General features: G+C 40.0%; 1 long non-coding RNA gene across 1 annotated transcript in view; it reads left to right on the top strand.

Annotated features, from left to right (window-relative positions):
* The window catches only part of LOC122462933, a 43,005-nt gene extending 26,211 nt beyond the window's left edge, over positions 1 to 16,794 (top strand). The window contains exon 5 of the long non-coding RNA XR_006285825.1: positions 15,862 to 16,794. This is a non-coding gene — a long non-coding RNA (uncharacterized LOC122462933). The remainder of the gene's footprint in view (positions 1 to 15,861) is intronic.
* Positions 16,795 to 17,151: the final 357 nt, after the last annotated feature.

Here is a 17,151-nt window from a genome sequence, read left to right as displayed (position 1 = left end):
CTGCTTAAGGTTTATTCTGCTCAGTGAATTCCAAGCTTGAATAGTGTCAAAGAACTAGTTCAGCATCCTTTCATGTTAACGCCCGACAGCCTGTCAGAATGTAGGAGAGATAAAAGGCCTGTTGTAATCCGCTGGAATAATAGTAATAAATACAGACTTTAAAATTGTTAAAATGTAAATGCAAAGCTTATTTTTGTACATGGTTCACTCTTAGCTGGGAAAATTAATGCACTAGCCTGAGGCTTCTGTGTTAATGACCCCTGGCTATATAGTAATGAAAGGCCTTGTACTGCAACTTGTTCCCTATTGCAAAAATTCTTCATGGAGCTACTTCTTTTTATGCTGTATTCTATAGAAGTTAAATTGAGTAATATACTGAACGTGGATGCTCTCTTTCCTGCCCTTCCCCCCCCTTCCCCCACGCTGAAATGTGTTCGTTCTGCAGTAGATATTTATCTGTGGGATCATACCCTCTTTGCAGCTAAGATTGAGCTATAATTTACTGGGTATCAGGCCCCTAACTTTAGAGGACTCCCTAGAGATACAAAATTACATAATACTGTTACCTGAATGGAAGACTCCATGCTTTTGTCTACACCTTGTGATTCAGTACATATATATATTTTTTTACTTTGCATTTCCTTTGTTTGTTACACATAAAAACGGCCATATTGGGTCAGACCAATGGTCCATCAAGCCCAGTACCCAGTCTTCCAATAGTGGCCAATGCCAGGTGCTTCAGAGGGAATGAACAGAATAGACAATCATTGCACTCCCAGCTTCTGGCAAACAGAGGCTAGGGACACCATCCCTGCCCATTTTTGGCTTAAAGCCATTGATGGACCTATCCTCCATAAACTTATCGAGTTCTTTTTTGAACCCTGTGGTAGTTCTGGCCTTCACAACATTCCCTGGCAGCAAGTTCCACAGGTTGAGTATGTATTGTGTGAAGAAATACTTCCTTTTGTTTGTTTTAAACCTGCTGCCTATTAATTTCATTGGGTGACCCCTAGTTCTTGTGTTATGTGAAGGAGTAAATAACATTGCCTTAATTCACTTTCTCCACCCCAGTCAAGATTTTTATAGATCTCTATCATATCTCCTCTTAACCACCTCTTTTCCAACCTGAAAAATCCTAGTCTCTAAACTGAAGTTGTTATTTAGGAGCCAAGGAGGATAGTGGAAAGGCAAGCTTAGAATATGTTTCCTCATTCAATTATGCCCTGCTAGGGTATGTTAACTCTTGTGGGTATGGACATTTCAGATCTTATTCTGTGCACAATATCCATTTATAAGTGTGATATCACAGGTAGAATAAAAGCCCACTTATAAGCAGATTTGTACATGTGCCAACCCAGAGGAAACTGAATCCAAGAGTAAGCGAGATGTGACTCATGTTTATGTTGACCCTATTTTAAATTCCCCAGTAAAAATGTCCTTTACCACATGTGCTTCAGGTTAGTTCTTAATACAGCTGGGCAAAATTTTTCAACAACTTTTTCAGCAAAACATACAGATTCGGGTTGGGTGTGTGTGTGGCATGGGAAGACCTCCCTTAAATTCTGGGGAAAAAAAAACGGTTTAGTTTTTTATTTTTGAAACAAAACGTTTTGATTTGAAATGTCTTTTCATTTTGACATTTTTCAGTTTTATTTATACAATTAACACAAAGAAAAAGCCCAGTCAAAATGAAATGTGTGTGTAAGGAGCAAGGCCAAATGAAACATTTGGTTTGACCTGAAATTTGTTTTTGGCTTTTTGATTTGCCAATCATTTCATTCTTGATTTTTGAGCTAAACAGTTCTTTCATTCTTTCGTTCTTTCGTTCGTTCTTTCTTTTCACCTTTGCAGAATTGGCAGCAAACTGAAAAAATCAGTTATTTGCATAGGAGTGTTTGGACACTGTTGGGAACAACTGTTATAATAAGGCTAGAAAGATTCCATTTAGCCCAGGATATTCCAAGCTGGCTTCTTCTGCTGTAAACACAGAGGAGCACAGTGTCCTCAGCTGCAGAAAGTCAGTTGGCAGAGGAAATGGGAGGCATCTGGAACCCAGGATCTACTGTCTGAGGTCTGCAGCAAGCTAGTGTAGCTCCAGAAGTGGGTGGTGCTTGATGGGGTAGGGAATCTATCAAGGGCAGCCTCTGCTTCCCTTGCTACAGCTTGAAGCTACCCTCCCTAGCGGCCTCCAGGTGTAAGGCTCCCTGGTATGCAGCTTCTTCGCTGGTGCAGAGTGAGAGCAATTTGTACCTATCTAAATGAGCAGGGGTGAATTAAGCCCGAAAGAGCTTGTTCTTCCATATTGAGACTGAGTAATTCTCTCAGCAAACAGTGTTTTTTGTTGGTTTCTCCTAGTAGTGGGTGACACAGTTTTGGGGGTGGGGAAGTAGTAAAGTAGCAACTGCTGGGTAAGAGAGAGCCTGTTTCTAAAGGGGTGTGCTGTGCAGACATGAGCTCTGCATTTTGGTCACTGCTATTGACCCTCTCACCTACCCTGCAATTTACCAAGACAAAAGGGAAATCCTTTTCAACATCAAAACTTCTCTCAGTTCCGCAGCCTGAAGGAGTGAATGAACTACATTTCTGGCAGAAGATTTTGTATGCCAACCTCAGAATTGTTAATCAATACATCTGTAGTAAAATGTTGGTACTGGTATGTATCCCATTGGAAATAGGAAGAGGGCATCTTATGTCCTCTACCTATCACCTTCCAGCACAGCAGAGGGCTCGATTTAGTCCTAAATCAGACTTCTTAAATGCATTCATATCTTCCAATTACTGTTGCTTCTGTCAGGCTGAACAATGGTAATTTCCTGCCACCTGTAGGTAGGAGGCTGTATCCTGTGTAGGAACAGAACTTGGTTTGAATAGAGTGTCTGGGGCAGATTTCAGAAGCACCCAAGAGGTTTAGCAGTACAAGTCCCACTGACCTCTGAATTTGCACTTTTGAAAATCTTCCCTGTTGTCTGATCTATCTCCAAGTATGTTTGTTTACTGTATTTGTGGGAGAAGGATGTAACAGCAGGAGGATGGCACCCAGATTTGTTCCATGGAGATACCCATCATCAGCTTTGTTTATTAGGATTATAGCCAAATTAAAGATATTAAATCTGGGGTCACTAGAGAGTCCTTCCATCTTTTCAATTGATAATCTGCTTCAATAATACAATGACACCCTGTTTCTTTGTATGAGAATTGCACAGTGCTTTTCAGACTCCCTGATCCTAGAAAAATACAATATATTGATTTACAGACTGATAGTGGAGACTTAAAAACATGCTTTAATAAGGCAAGTTGTTTTTTGCATGTTAACAGAATGAACACGATAGGCAAAACAATCAGCAGCTAATCACTATTAATGCCTTTGGCATTTATGGCAGTGACATTAATTATGATAGACTTATTTGGAATAGAGCTAATACTACCGAGAATTCTACAGTCATTTAGGTCTCATTGTTCAGTTAATGTAAAATGTTACAGCACTAGATGTTTAAGTGACTGATTGTAGCCTGGATACAATGCATGTTTTTGTTAGAGGAAAATATAAGAGCACCTGAATCACTTGATCACTTCATGTATTTACTACTACTTTGTAGCGTGACTAGTGGAACTGGAGAGAAAGTGCCAGGTTTCAGGAGGGACCCAGTGTAGTGTGACACAAGTCTACACACTGGAGGCCAGCTTGTTACCAGACAAATACAGGCCTTTCAGCATGTAACATTGTTCTCTAAGCATACTCAGTAAGGATTTCTGTGCTACAACTCTGCCTGCCTGCTTCATCACTTATTGCTAATGAAACATTCTTGTTACCTGTGCAAGTTAACTATATCAAGCTCTACCCACTTGTGACCCTGAATGATACTTCACATTCTATTGTCCTACTTATTTCCTTGTACTACTATGAACTAATTAACACTGATACTTAAATTTCCATCTTGGACTTTAGAGTTAACTCGTCATTGTGATGGATGGGCCGGTTCAGATATTTCAGAACTATTATTTCAGGTTGCTAGCATGAAAACCATAGAAGCAAGAAACTAAATTGATTTCCATGAAAGCTTAGGTTCTGGAAAACAAAATGGCACCACCCGCAGAAAAATACCTGTGACCCAGTCAACTCCAGCTGCAGGTCCCCAGTTTCTTTATCTCTTGCTCTTTGTGCTCTTACGTAGTAGACAGAGATTGATAGAAACATCAGTGAGAAACGTGAAAGTGATGCATCCATCTTTAGCATGAGCCCTGCGTGCTGCCTCCTGCTGCAACTCTCAGGCTGCATTGATGAATAAATAAATAAATTGTCAGTTTAACCACACCTGTTCCCAGGGATTTATGGAAAAGTGGTTTTGACATTTTTCACACCTCAAAGTTTTTAATTAAAAATGCTTAAAAACAAATGAAGATGACATTTTCCATGCAAGCCGACCTGAGCTCTATAATTCCCGCTGAACAGGATTGGAAGGCAGACTTTATGAAGCAACTGTGTTAGGTGTCGATGAAGTGTTATACTGTTTATGGCTCTAGGACACCTGTGGGAATAAGTCACAGCAGTGAATGACTGAATAAATCAATATTATATGTGAAGCCCCCTGGGCAGTATAATGTAAGTTTAAAAAGTGACAGGTATTGCTAACACATTTTGAAAGAATCTAATTTTAAAAGCTGAATCGTGCACGGGCCATCACTCTATAGAACTGACACCATTAAATTAATATGTTAAAAACTGCCAGGAGCTAAGACAAATTAATTGATAACAACTGCCAGCTGACCATTAAGTTATAGTTTAGAAGAAACGTGGGCTTTTCTGACAATTCTGAATAGAAACCGAGGGCCCTCCTCTGTGTAAATTTAGGATCAGATTTTTCCACTTTCATTCTGAGTAGTACCCTGCTCATCAAGCAGTGCTTTCAACTGAGCTCCTCACAGAGTAACGTGCTAGTTTGTGTGAGGAAGGGTTGCAGCATCTGGGTCAGAGACATTATATAAGGTAGATTTTTCATGGAATTTTAATTGGAACAGTGGTGAAATATTTAACTTGTACTAACCTTCTAACATCTAGGAATTACTTCTCAGCCAGGAGTTTTAGACCTAAAACATGTGACTTTGTTGTCTTAACTTAATTTAGGGCTCATGAAAGGCACTGGAATGGCAGTGGTAGAGTCTTTTTTTTTTTTTTTAACACGACGGGTACCGCAACAATGCAGGCTTCTTCACACTGTCCCACCAATGTGCCTTTACCCTATACAGGAGGGACTATTTCTTTGATTGTTGCACAACTTTGGTGTGGCTATTTATCCATTTGGCCATTGAGTGAGATTATCAGCTTATTTTGTATAGCCCACCATGGGATAAAGTTTTCAAAAGTGCCAAAATTATTTAGGAGACCAAGTCTCATTCAGAGCTGACTTACGTTCCTAAGTCCCATTGACTTTCAATGCTTTGTGTGTATATAAAAAGATCTACACTTTCCACAGTATGCATCTGATGAAGTGAGCTGTAGCTCACGAAAGCTTATGCTCAAATTGGTTAGTCTCTAAGGTGCCACAAGTACTCCTTTTCTTTTTTCAAAGAGACTTGGCTCCTAAGTGCCTAAATCACTTTTCAAAATGTGACTTGGGCTATTAAATCCACTTTGGTGCTTTTATATATTTTACCCTTGGTCTTGTTATCATGGGTCAGATAGATTTCAAAGGGCAATCTAGAGTTTTTGGGTAACTCCCCAAACTCACATTGAATTTTTAATCTCACTGAAGTCACCCTGTGCCTATACTTAGTAAATGTGTTGTGCTTTCACCTCTTTAAAGCACATCTCTCTGTTGAAGTCAACAGGGTAATAAGGGGGAAAAGTGAGGGAAGAAATGGATTTTATTGATGATGGTGAGCATGCAGCATCTATAGCTTGGCTAACAATTCCTAACTCTCCACTTGCTTTTCCCCTCTTCCCTTCCAGTGTTTTATGTACATAGAGATGTAACAACTTAATATGATGCAAATGGGGTACAAGCCCCAATATCCAGCCTTGTCCTTCAGCTTAACTGAAGTTTCTTCCCCCCCCCCCCCAAAAAAAAAAAAACCAAACCAAAACAAAAAACCAGTTTTATAAAAAGAGATATCTGCCACACAGGACTAAGGAGCTTTTTACTGGTGGGGGGAGGAGGAGGTCTGCATATTCCATAAACTATTTTTTGCTGATAAGTTTTTTTTTTTTTTTTTTTTTTTTTTTTTTTTAATTAAGGGAGGCTTTATAATGAGGAACAGTTTATTGGAACTAGGTTGCCACCCTTCTGCGCTGTATGAACCTGTGAGGTCATGGATTTTAGCCTGGTACAGTAGTGAACAATCCATAAGAAATGTAGATGCGTGCACCTCTGTGTTCGTTACTGGGAAGCTAGATTTCTCCCTGTTCTGTAGTATTACATAGCAATCACACAAAGAATCCTTGTATCTTCCATGCTCCCTTACCTGAAATATCCACCTGGTCTGGCGCATTATGCAGCGGAGTTCTCCTTCAAAATCTCCTCAGAGCTTCCTATACTCCATTTAACCTTTTCTTGGGTACCTCCACCACAGCCTTAAATTGACAGAAGTGGTCTTCAGGTAAAAATGGGGCAGAACTGTCTTTGGTGCATTAAGGGTGGTCTCTTAAAACAGGATTGTCTCTTGCATTGGAGTCTCTGCAGTAAAACATAGAGATGGGATGGTTCAGATTCCTTTAAACCAGGAGACTGGGGGCTGCTATAGAGCATACCAATGCTGAGGAATCACCAGCCCTGCTCCTTCAATCAGATACAGGCTGGCAGAACCTTGCACATGCATCAAACCTCCCTGATGTCTGTGGAACACAGTGTTGGATTCCAGGGGTCTACCCACATGCATCAGATGGTGGGTTCAAGGCCACCATTCTCCAAATTGTATATAGCTAAAAACACCACAATAATATATAATTGCTAAATGCCCCCCATATATATGCAAATACATAATATTGTGTGCAGACGCTATTCTGTATACATAATATTGCATGTGTATAACAATAAGCTTTTCTTACTCTTTCATTTTTGTAACCATTATCAACTCCTTTCCCCATATTAATGTCACCCTTTTCTGTGTTAGGTCTATTTTAGGTTGTAAAGGAATTGTCGCTTCTAATTGACTGTGAAGTGCCATTTCTGCATATTAGCTAGATCAAAGTTATAAGTAATTAATAATAATCTCTGGTTACTATCAGGGATTTTTTATTCCCACCCTGGTGGTTCTGTAATAACATACTACATTGTTTCACCCTTCTGGAGTGTACATATGCTGTGTTTATTACTGAAAAAAATCCGTAAAAATATTAATAAACCAATAATTTTTTTAAAGTGCCTGGATACCAAAACATGTGCTTTGTAACCATCTGCCCAAAGAAAGATAGGCTGGAAATTTCACATCAATGAGTTTCTTCAATGCTTAATTCATGATTGTGGATTGCTAGTTTTTAACAGTCACCTTTGAAAGCAATCCAGCTCAGTTGTCATGGAGATGCCTAGGATGATGGTATATGGGTAGCAATTGTGATGCGGATTATTTAAGAATTCAGCCTTCTTCCCTGCATGCGTTTTTTTTTGTTTTTTGTTTTTTTTTAAGATCCCACGGGGGGGGGGGGGAGGGGCCTGAGCACCCACAATTCCCATTGACTTCCCAGGATCAGGCCCTCAATGTGTAATATGGTCTTGAAAGTAATTTGCCTGTTCAACAAAATAACACCCCCTCCCCCAACTCTTTTAAAGGAATGGTGAGTGTGGGCAAGCACCTCTTCTGTGCTCTTACCACTTCTGTATATGTGCATCCCGCTCAGGAACTGATTCTGCAAGGTTTTGTGTACCTTCAACTCAAATTCAGCTGAGGAACTTCAACTGGGCTTTAGCTTATGTGATAAGAATTTGGATGCTTAATTACAACTGTAATTAAGTTGTCATTAGTTTATATTTGGTAGTTCCTGAAGCAAACTTCAATTAAAACTTGAATTAGTAAGACAGCTCAAAGCGGACATCAATGTGAAATGCCAGGCCCAGGATATGACAGATGTTGCCCATACATAATCGAGCATGACATGTTGACACAAATACCAACAAAGTCATTTTGTAGCTTCCATCTTTGAAAGTTAATCTCTTTTTTAAAAGTGTATTTATTCATTCCACTCCACTTTTGCCCTTTCTGCCATTCTGCTGGCTCCAAAAAAGGTGACTCCAGGTATTCAAAGTAAGTCTTTAGTAATGTACTAATAAAAATGTATAAGTATTTTTTCAAAAAGCAACACTAAAATCTGTAAAGTCCATTTTGAAATGTACAGCTCATCCTAACATACTTTCAAAAGCTGTCTACTTCTTTAAAGTAGCCTTTTGTTTGGCAACCTCCCCCAACCTCCCTGTATTATTGACTAGATTTTGTCCTGTCCAAAGATGACCAAAAGAAATTGTATAGTGGGAAGACGGTAGCTGTTAAATTTCATATGCAGTTTAGCATATCGTAAGTATTAGCTCTCAGAAAATCTCATTTTGACCCCTATATCCTTTGACTATTCAACATTACAGAAAGGGCCCGTAAGTCAAACTGTGAATAAATGACGATGCTAGCAAAGACTTGCATTAGTTCAAAATATAACACCATAACCCTAAATAGAACTCTTCTAAAGCTGTCATGAAGTAGTAAAGGGCAGAAAAAATACAAAAGTAAATGTGGACTTCAGGACTGGCATAATTTATCATATCTGATAGCTCAGCACTAGTAACTATAATTTCAAAGGGGGCACTTGCATTTTAGCAGCTCTTTTCTCATCTTTAGGGACTTGAATTGCTTAAAAACAAGTTGCATATTTATGAGCCTCTTTGATTTAAAATATTACATTGCTTTCAGAGATTACTACACTGCATTTTACTAACATCATCCTCTGAAACTTTCCCTTTCAAGTTAAGTCTTGTCAAGTCTGCTGTCTTAGTTTGTCAGTGCATGTAAATAAATCAGGTCCAATTCTAAATCTGTCATATAGCCTATAATTTATTTTTTCACTGTTATCCTGGTTCTTGTCTCACCTATGTTGCAGGGCAAGGACTGTGTTTTGTAAAGCACTGTGAATACTTTTAGTGCTATATGAATACTTAGTTGTGTGATGTATGTACCAGTATCTCACACTCACAGTGTGGCTCTTTGTCCCCCTGTACTAATGACTAAACCACAAAGGGCATTGAGTCTGCTACTGACTGGGAGCTAGCAGAGCTGAGTCTTTAAGCTCAGGTAGCAGAAGCTTGTGTTGTTGGATCCAGTGGCTGTGGGTTCGATCCCCTTGTGGTGCAAAGGAAATGATTATGGGCCACATCCTGCTTGCCTTGCTCATGTGACTCGTTTCAATAAAGCTTCCTGAGTGCAGGAGGGTGCCAGCATCACTTACACTGCACGAGGGGTTTGTGAAAGGGCTGGGTCACCCTCCTGTCTATTTTCACATGACAACCAGCTCGGGCCCTCTTCTGGTAAGCACCTCACGTGGCTTATTTTAGTGTCCTTCCCTACAACCTTTACAGGCTTATGCAGCCCCATATTTCCTTAGCTCCCTTGACCAAGGAAGGGGAAGATGGAACCACTCTTCCCCCTGGTATATCCCATTAGGCTCTGACTCTGAAAAAACCCTTCTCCCTCCCCCTACTTCCTTCCTGTGTCTCTTCTGCCTAATGGGCTTAGCTCTCTTCAGCCCCATCCCAATCCATCGCTCAGGCACAGCTCTTCTTAATAAGGTCTACTCTAGAGCGATTAGAGTTGCAGTGAGCAGAGTGCCGGATCAGCAGCTGGTACCTAGCCCTTTGTCACAGGGGTATGTCATATGATGGAGGCAGGCATAGCCATCGGCCTCTCTCCTACATTCTAGCTAGTAACTGCAGGGCTAGGCTGTGCAGATCTATGGTAGACCTGTTATACAACTACAAGTATTCTACAGTTGTGAGTATGTTCTCAACAATATCTCTGGAGGCATCAATGCTATATTCTATCTCTGTCTGCCTGTCTATGTTGCTTTCCTCTTGGTTGTAATGTACTACCTACTGCAATATGAGCCAAACGATGAGCCTTGATCAGAATTTCCAGGCTGGACAAAGGGGAGAGAGGGAATGAAACCGACCTCAAGCTGTGGATGGGAACAGGTGAGGAGCTGCTCCTGAGAGGCGACTTTTACCCAGTGATTAAAGTAACCACTATGTGTCTTCCAATAGCTCCACTGCAGGAGCAGGGTAGAAGGATACAACTGAGGTGGATGCTCAGCCAGTATATGCCCTGCCCTCTCCCAATACCCGTGCCACGTTATGCAGCCTGAGCATCCTTGTCTCACAAAGGGATACAAGTCCCTTGTTTGGTCCTTCCTGCATATTCAGTCCTCTCACACAGAATAATTGAAAGGGTATCTCTGTGACCCTGGAGAAGAGGTGGAGGCTGGATTTGCCCTGATACCCAGGTACTTAATGACCCATTCCCCTTCTATGTTCTAGCAGAAGCCTTCTGATTATTGAATAAATGGATTAAAAAAAGAACTCTGGGAGAGAAGTGTTGAAGATAAAGTGATCTGAACTTGCTCAAAGAATAACAGTCACTCATGATAAGTCTAACGTAGATTGCAGTGGTTGCAATATTGTAGTATCATACAGCCATTAGCCATGATGCTTTTCACTAATTCTGCCTTGGTCTTAACTAAAATAAAACTGGTTCCATGTGAGCCCTTTGTAAATGAGATCAATAGAGACCTTTCAAAGATTATTGAGAGACTGAAGTCATTTTTCAAGTATCGCTTCATAGCGATAATGAAAGGGCCTTTACCATACACTGAGCTGCAGAGGAAAAGCTCTGACTCCTGGCAGCACTGCAGATGCTGGTCCTCAAGTGGCAGTGAGAAAACAGTCTGATTCTTTCCCATTTACCCTTGGTAAGGAGAATACAAGCTGGAATTCAATGACCTCTGTGTCTGAGGTGAACACTGGAGAACTTAGCGGAAGATGAACTCTTGCATCTGGCAAGATTTCAATACACTCAGGAATGTGAGATCAGTCACAAAGGGTGCGCTCATACCACGTAACCAGTTGAAGTGGAGAAAAGTTTCTTTTGGCATATTATTTGCTATTAATTTTGCATGGCTTTTTGCTTTCTATTTATGCCTTGGTGGTGGTATTCATGCTTCCAGTGGGTACAGATCACAAAGTCGCACTTAGCATTTTTTGCTATTATCCATCAATACAGCAGAGCACAATTCCACTGATTTTAGTATAATTGAAGCAGATTAATTTAATAACTAAAAATTGAACATTAGCATTAGTTGAAATGGGAATAAAATTGCTCCCATCACAAGTTAAATTACTGCTTCTTTTCATAAATTTTAAAACACCGACTGAATTTCCACCTGCATTTAAAAAAAAAAAAACCACCTTTCTCTCTCCATTATTTTTTTCAGTAGGAACTCATGCAGAATTCCATCCCGGGAGGTAGCTGTCGTAAAGATGAAGGCAGACTGCTGCATGGAACGCTTACAGCAGAGAAAATTAGCTCCTAACTCATCCCTGTGCGTTCCAGAGGTGCAAAATAACATGGGACAGATCCTAAGCTGGTATAAATTGGTTCAACTCCATTGACATCAATGGAGCTCTGCCAGTTTGCTGCAGCTGAAGTTCTGGTTGCTGGGGTTGTGCCTGGCTGTCATTTTGTTATAGCTGGCGCTACACATGTAGTCCACACCCCTCAATGTAGCTCTTTATCCCCCTCTAGTGATGTTTGGATCATATATGAAGGTCACTGAGCCTGCCCCAGTCTTGGCACCTAGTGGCCTCGCATTAAATACACGCAATGGACCATGTTTCCAGGGCTCAGTACAAATGGTTTATGTACAAGATTACTTCTAACCATTTTTCCTGCCAAATCCCTCCACTGCCTTTTTCTGGTGAACTTTCACTTATGAGAACTAAACTTATTGATAATACTGTGTGCTTCTGTTTTTTTACCACTTTTCTTATGACGTTGCTTTGGTAATATACTGATAAGTGCAGTGTAAGAACCTAGGGAGGATCTCAAAACACTTCAGAAACCTTGACGGTTCATCACAGCACTGCTTGGAAAACTGATGCTCAGATAGGTTGTGATATCCAAATCTTGCTCCTCTTACTCGTGCAAATAGTCCCATTGACTTCTGTTAAAATATATATTTTCAAAATATTTCTGTTAAACAACATCCATCGCTTCCTCTTAAGCCTTGTCATGCTAACATTACTGTGACGCTGACCTCGAAAGCAAGCGGTACATATTGTCCGCAGATGCCAGACACAAAGCTCATCTGGAGGCTAATTAACTGAATCCTCCTTTTCATGGCTGCACTCAGTAGATTTTCTCCTCCTCTCACGTACACTCACTTTATGCTGGGGTAATCCCATTGAATTAAAGGGAGTTACTTCTGACTTATGTGAGTGCGATTGAGAGGAGACTGCAACCAAAACACTTCTAGCTTTATTGGTAGCGCTGATACTTAGAGTCAAAAGTCAATATCAATTCAGTAGGAACTCCGCTAGGCTTAGCATTGTAGTCTTGCCTATTAGTTAGAGCTGTGTTCACAAAAACATTTGTGGAAAGTGAACACACAAGGGATGGAAACGCAGTCAATGCAGACTTGTTTTAAAACAGTTTTATGCCATATTAGCTCAGCTCAACTTTGAACCTGGTTAGATTTCTTTTTCTCCTTATCAGTCAAATGTAAAACTGCACATAAAGCATTATTGAACGTATGCAGAAGGGAACAAGCTGGAACTGGCAATGTTTAGAGGGATGGCAGATCGTTGCATATGAAAGTTCTAAACATTGCATTAACATTAAACATTGATGGGTCGTATGCTCATGCATGAACCAAAGAGACTATCTTCCCAAGTTGGGATAGGAAAGGCTGTTAATTTTCTTAATGTTTATTAAAATTAAAATTTAATTATGAACCATTTGTTCTGAAGTTAATTTCTCTTTCTCCTCTTTGCCTTCATGTTCAGGTTGAGAACTGGGGAGTGAGGATTTGTAAGTAGTTTAATTTAATTAGCAATCTCATGGTAAATGTTCCATGGAGCATTAATAACTGACCTGTGACCTGACATCATTGGACTGCAAAGTAAATACCCATAGGGAGAAAATATGGTGAATTAACAGATTTAGCAATGACGGGGGAGGGAGAGAGAGAGCGAGCTTCAGTTTAAACTCTCCTTCCCTCATATCAAATTGCCTGTTGGGCATATTCTTGTATTACTATAACTCAGAGTGCTATCTTGCAGGGGTGAAATCTGCTTTCACTTCAAACACTTCGGGCTAATAGGGTGAATATTCCCTCCCCCGCCCCCCGATGCTTTTCATGGCAAGCCTGTAGCTCTGAGCGTCCCAATGTGGCCAAAGGCATTTCAGTTTATGCACTATCGCATAATTGAAACTGAGCAGCAGCTAGCATTTACATGGCTATAATCTACAGAAAATGGACTGCTTGGTGGGTGGCTATGGGGCTGGATCGCAGAACCCGGGCCTGCCATGTGGATAATATAGTACGGATTTCTATCGATATAGTTCTACTACTACCTCTTAGAATGCTTTTCATCAGTAGATCTTCAGGCACTTCAAAAAGGAGTTAAGTTTTATTATCCCCATTTTACAGCTGGGGAAACTGTACTACACACAGTCCTCTTCCTGGTTCCTCTCTTTCTACAGTGAGAAAAATGTGCCAATATCTTTCAGAGTTGTTTTGAAGTAAGTGATGAATTCTATTCTTGCACTAAATGTGAGGTTTTTAGAGGGCAGGGCTGCCACGTGCCCCAGATTTGTCCTCTGGGTAACGCTGAAGTTTGTAAATTCAGCAGCAAAGAGGAAAGTGGTTGTTTTTTTAAAAAAAAAAAAAAAAAAGAGAAAAAGAAAAGATACTTCTGTTGAAAGTATTTTGCTACTCAAACAGCTTCTTCCTTTCTGAACAGAGAGATTTGTGATGTCGGTGGCCCTGTGTTGTTAGAGACGCTCGTGTCTCGATGATGTTGACCTTCTAGCTGAAGATATCAAGAGGCCTGTGCTATTCACATATTCTATTGCTCTCATAAATTGAGGCGAACCATTTTTATGGTTGCTGTTTCCACAGACCTTTTGGTAACTTATTTATTTTTATTGCTATTTTCTGGAGAGGACATGTATAGAGCCAGAGGCTGTCTCTTTCTGAGCTGAAGTAGCAGTATTTTTTGGTGCATACGTGTGCGCACACACACATGAACATGAAGATCTGAAATCACCTGAGCACAATTAAAGTTAGCATGTTGTACATGCTTTAGCTAAACAGCTGAGAGTCTTTGTTTTATTGTGTTTTGTCATATTCTGTATGTAGAGATGGACTGATAAGTTTAAAACAAATAACCCCCGGGCGCTTTTCTGACTGTAGGGGAGTTTGGTTAGGACAGCACAAACTTGGGAAATAGTTTGGAAAGTCTGGGCTTCTATTCAAATTGACTTCAGAAGTGTTCTCTCTCTAGGGCCCATCTTTTTGATGGGTTCTTTAATAAATAGGGAATTTGTGTTTGGAGAGGCAGCAGTTATCTGGAGACAGCCTTAAACATAGGACATGGTTGAGGTATTTGAGCTGCAGGGATACAGCTGCTAGTATTGTGACTTGCAGTTCAATTTTTTTTGTGGATGTGTTTTTTACGTGGTGTTCGGTCTGTTTTATTTACCTTTTGGACACAGCAGATGGTCGTACAACAAGAGAAAGCTATGAAAATAAAACACTTTACTATGGTGTGGAAAAATTTACAAAACTTTACGTGGAGGACTTCTTTCAGACTCTTAATGACAGCAATGTACTTAAGAACATGCCTGACTTCAAGCATTTGAGTAGGTCCATTGACTTCACTGGGACAACTTACATGTTTAAAGTCGGGCAACTGATTGGGGGGGAGAGGGGGTTGGCCTTAGCCATTTGTGTATCTCAGATAACTGCAACCATATTTTTCCCCATATCCTCCATTTTGGTAACTAAGGAGTTGATCCTGTGGGGTGCTGAACATCCTAAACTCCCACTAGCATTGAGAGTTGAGGGTGTTGAACACTCCTCAGGATCAGGCCCTTTACCTGACAGCCGATAAGGTAAATTTCAGATTTACAACCAAGCAATGTGACCTCATGCGCTTGAATTTGGACCTCGCTATTGTGTTATCCAGCTTTCAGTTATGTGAAGCACAAAGCAGCCTTTAGCGGCAAGAACCGCTTTCCCCTGACAGCGAGATGTTCAGGGAAGGGAACTGTTCTTTCCCACTTTGGCAAAATTGTTCAAAAAGTTTTTGTTAAATATGCTGAATATAGTAACGTGAGCAAAGCTCTAGTTCTGGCAGGGCCCAATCCTGAAATCCTTAAGTGGTTTTTACTCAATCCTTTCTCAGCCAGAGCTCCTGCTAGATCCTCAGTAGGGATTGCAAGATTGACTTTGATCCTGCAAATATTCTGAGGACCCTCATCTCCCTTTGAATTCACTCTAGCAGCCTGCCCTTAAAACAGTAATCTGGGCTCAAATGCTCAGACTTTCCTTTTCTGCACTATGGTTTCTATTTCTCCTAAATTATCTCCTAGATGAAATTTCCCTTGATGTAAATGACTGTTAGTACATATATTTATAAAGCACCCAGTTATGGGTGCTTAATAAATGTATATACTAAGAATAACTCTCAAGACACAGGTTGAAAGCATAAGTGGTCTGTCAAATAAATGGCCAGGATTTCCTAGTTTACAAACACAAGAAATATCTTACAGTTCTTCCTGAAAGTGGCCAAGTTCATACTTAAATGTGTTTTTTTTTTTTTTTTTTTCTAGAGAGAATGAATTTCAGAAGCATGGAACCACTTGAGAAAGTGACAGGACTCTGAATTCTATCCTTGGGACAGTTAAGTTTTGGTATCCAGGCCAAGTGCTTGTTGTAATGTAATATGGATTAGAAGTGGAGATGCTAACCTTGGCATAAGTTATCTAGGGCTTTGATAGCTAGCATCTTGAATTCCACCCAGGGGTTCTTGGCAGCCAGTGAGGGAAATGGTTTCCAGAATGGAGAGTGTGCAACTCTATAGTATGATTTCCTTGACATCATTCTCATGTTTTGGTATATGAAGGCAAACCAAAGTGGTAGGACATGAGAAAGTGGTAACAGGATTCCCTAACATGGTTATGATTGTATTGCAGACAATGCATTAGGTTGAGTCTTTTCTCCAGCCTATGGATTGTAATAATTCCTCTCATTGTATTTATTAATTAGGTCCCTGATCCAAAGCTGACTGAACTTTCCATCAGCCCCAATTAGTCCAGTTCTGTGAGGTATTAAGCATCTCAGAGTTTGTGGCCTTGGTTTCTTAATACCCCAAATTTATTTTACTTCAGTCATAATACCTTTTGTCTGACTGTTTTTGTTTTTTGAGAACCTTTTCTGATATTAAATTCAGGTAGCTCATAGCTCCTGCTTCCAAGTTTCTGCCCCAGTATTCAGCACCAGAGACAATTGTGCTCATGAATGAAGTAAGGAAGAAGTGTTTTTTTGCTGTTGCACTTTTAAATTATTTTTTAAAAAGAAAAAAGAATAAAATTGCTGTATAATCTTGCACAGCTATTTTTGGTTGATCATGTTGTTCAAATGATTTTAAACTTTTTGAGGTCTTTATTTATGATATAAATGTCTTCAGCTCCATTATAAAAACATGTCTTAATATAGTTTAAAGACTCTCTAAGCAGTTTTCTACAAAGTGTTTTTTTCTCCTCTTAAAAGGTATAGTTTCTAAAAACATCGCCTTTTGTTTATTTACATCAGCTTCTTCGTTGCATCATCAAAAAGCAAAATGTATATTAGAGCTTGAAAGGCAAACCCTGAAAGCAGCACAAGTAAGGTGGTGATGAGAAAGTGGAATGAAATCAGGCTTTTGATCCACACTGCAAGGGAGGTGCAATGAGGCTTCTTAGCATTATCAGTAGGTACCAGGCTTCATCTTGCTCTGAAGTCTTCAAAGCAGCAGGGCTGCTTGTCTCATGAAAAGAAAGTATCGGCCTTTAAAGTGAGAGATTGTTAATTAAACTATGAAATCCCTGCCAAATATTGATGACATTTCAAGAGTGAATTCA

This window comes from Chelonia mydas, chromosome 14 (genome assembly GCF_015237465.2).
Source record: "Chelonia mydas isolate rCheMyd1 chromosome 14, rCheMyd1.pri.v2, whole genome shotgun sequence".
Taxonomy (NCBI): Eukaryota; Metazoa; Chordata; order Testudines; family Cheloniidae; genus Chelonia; species Chelonia mydas.
Note: the sequence above shows the minus strand (reverse complement) of the source record. Positions and strands in the feature narration are given on the sequence as shown.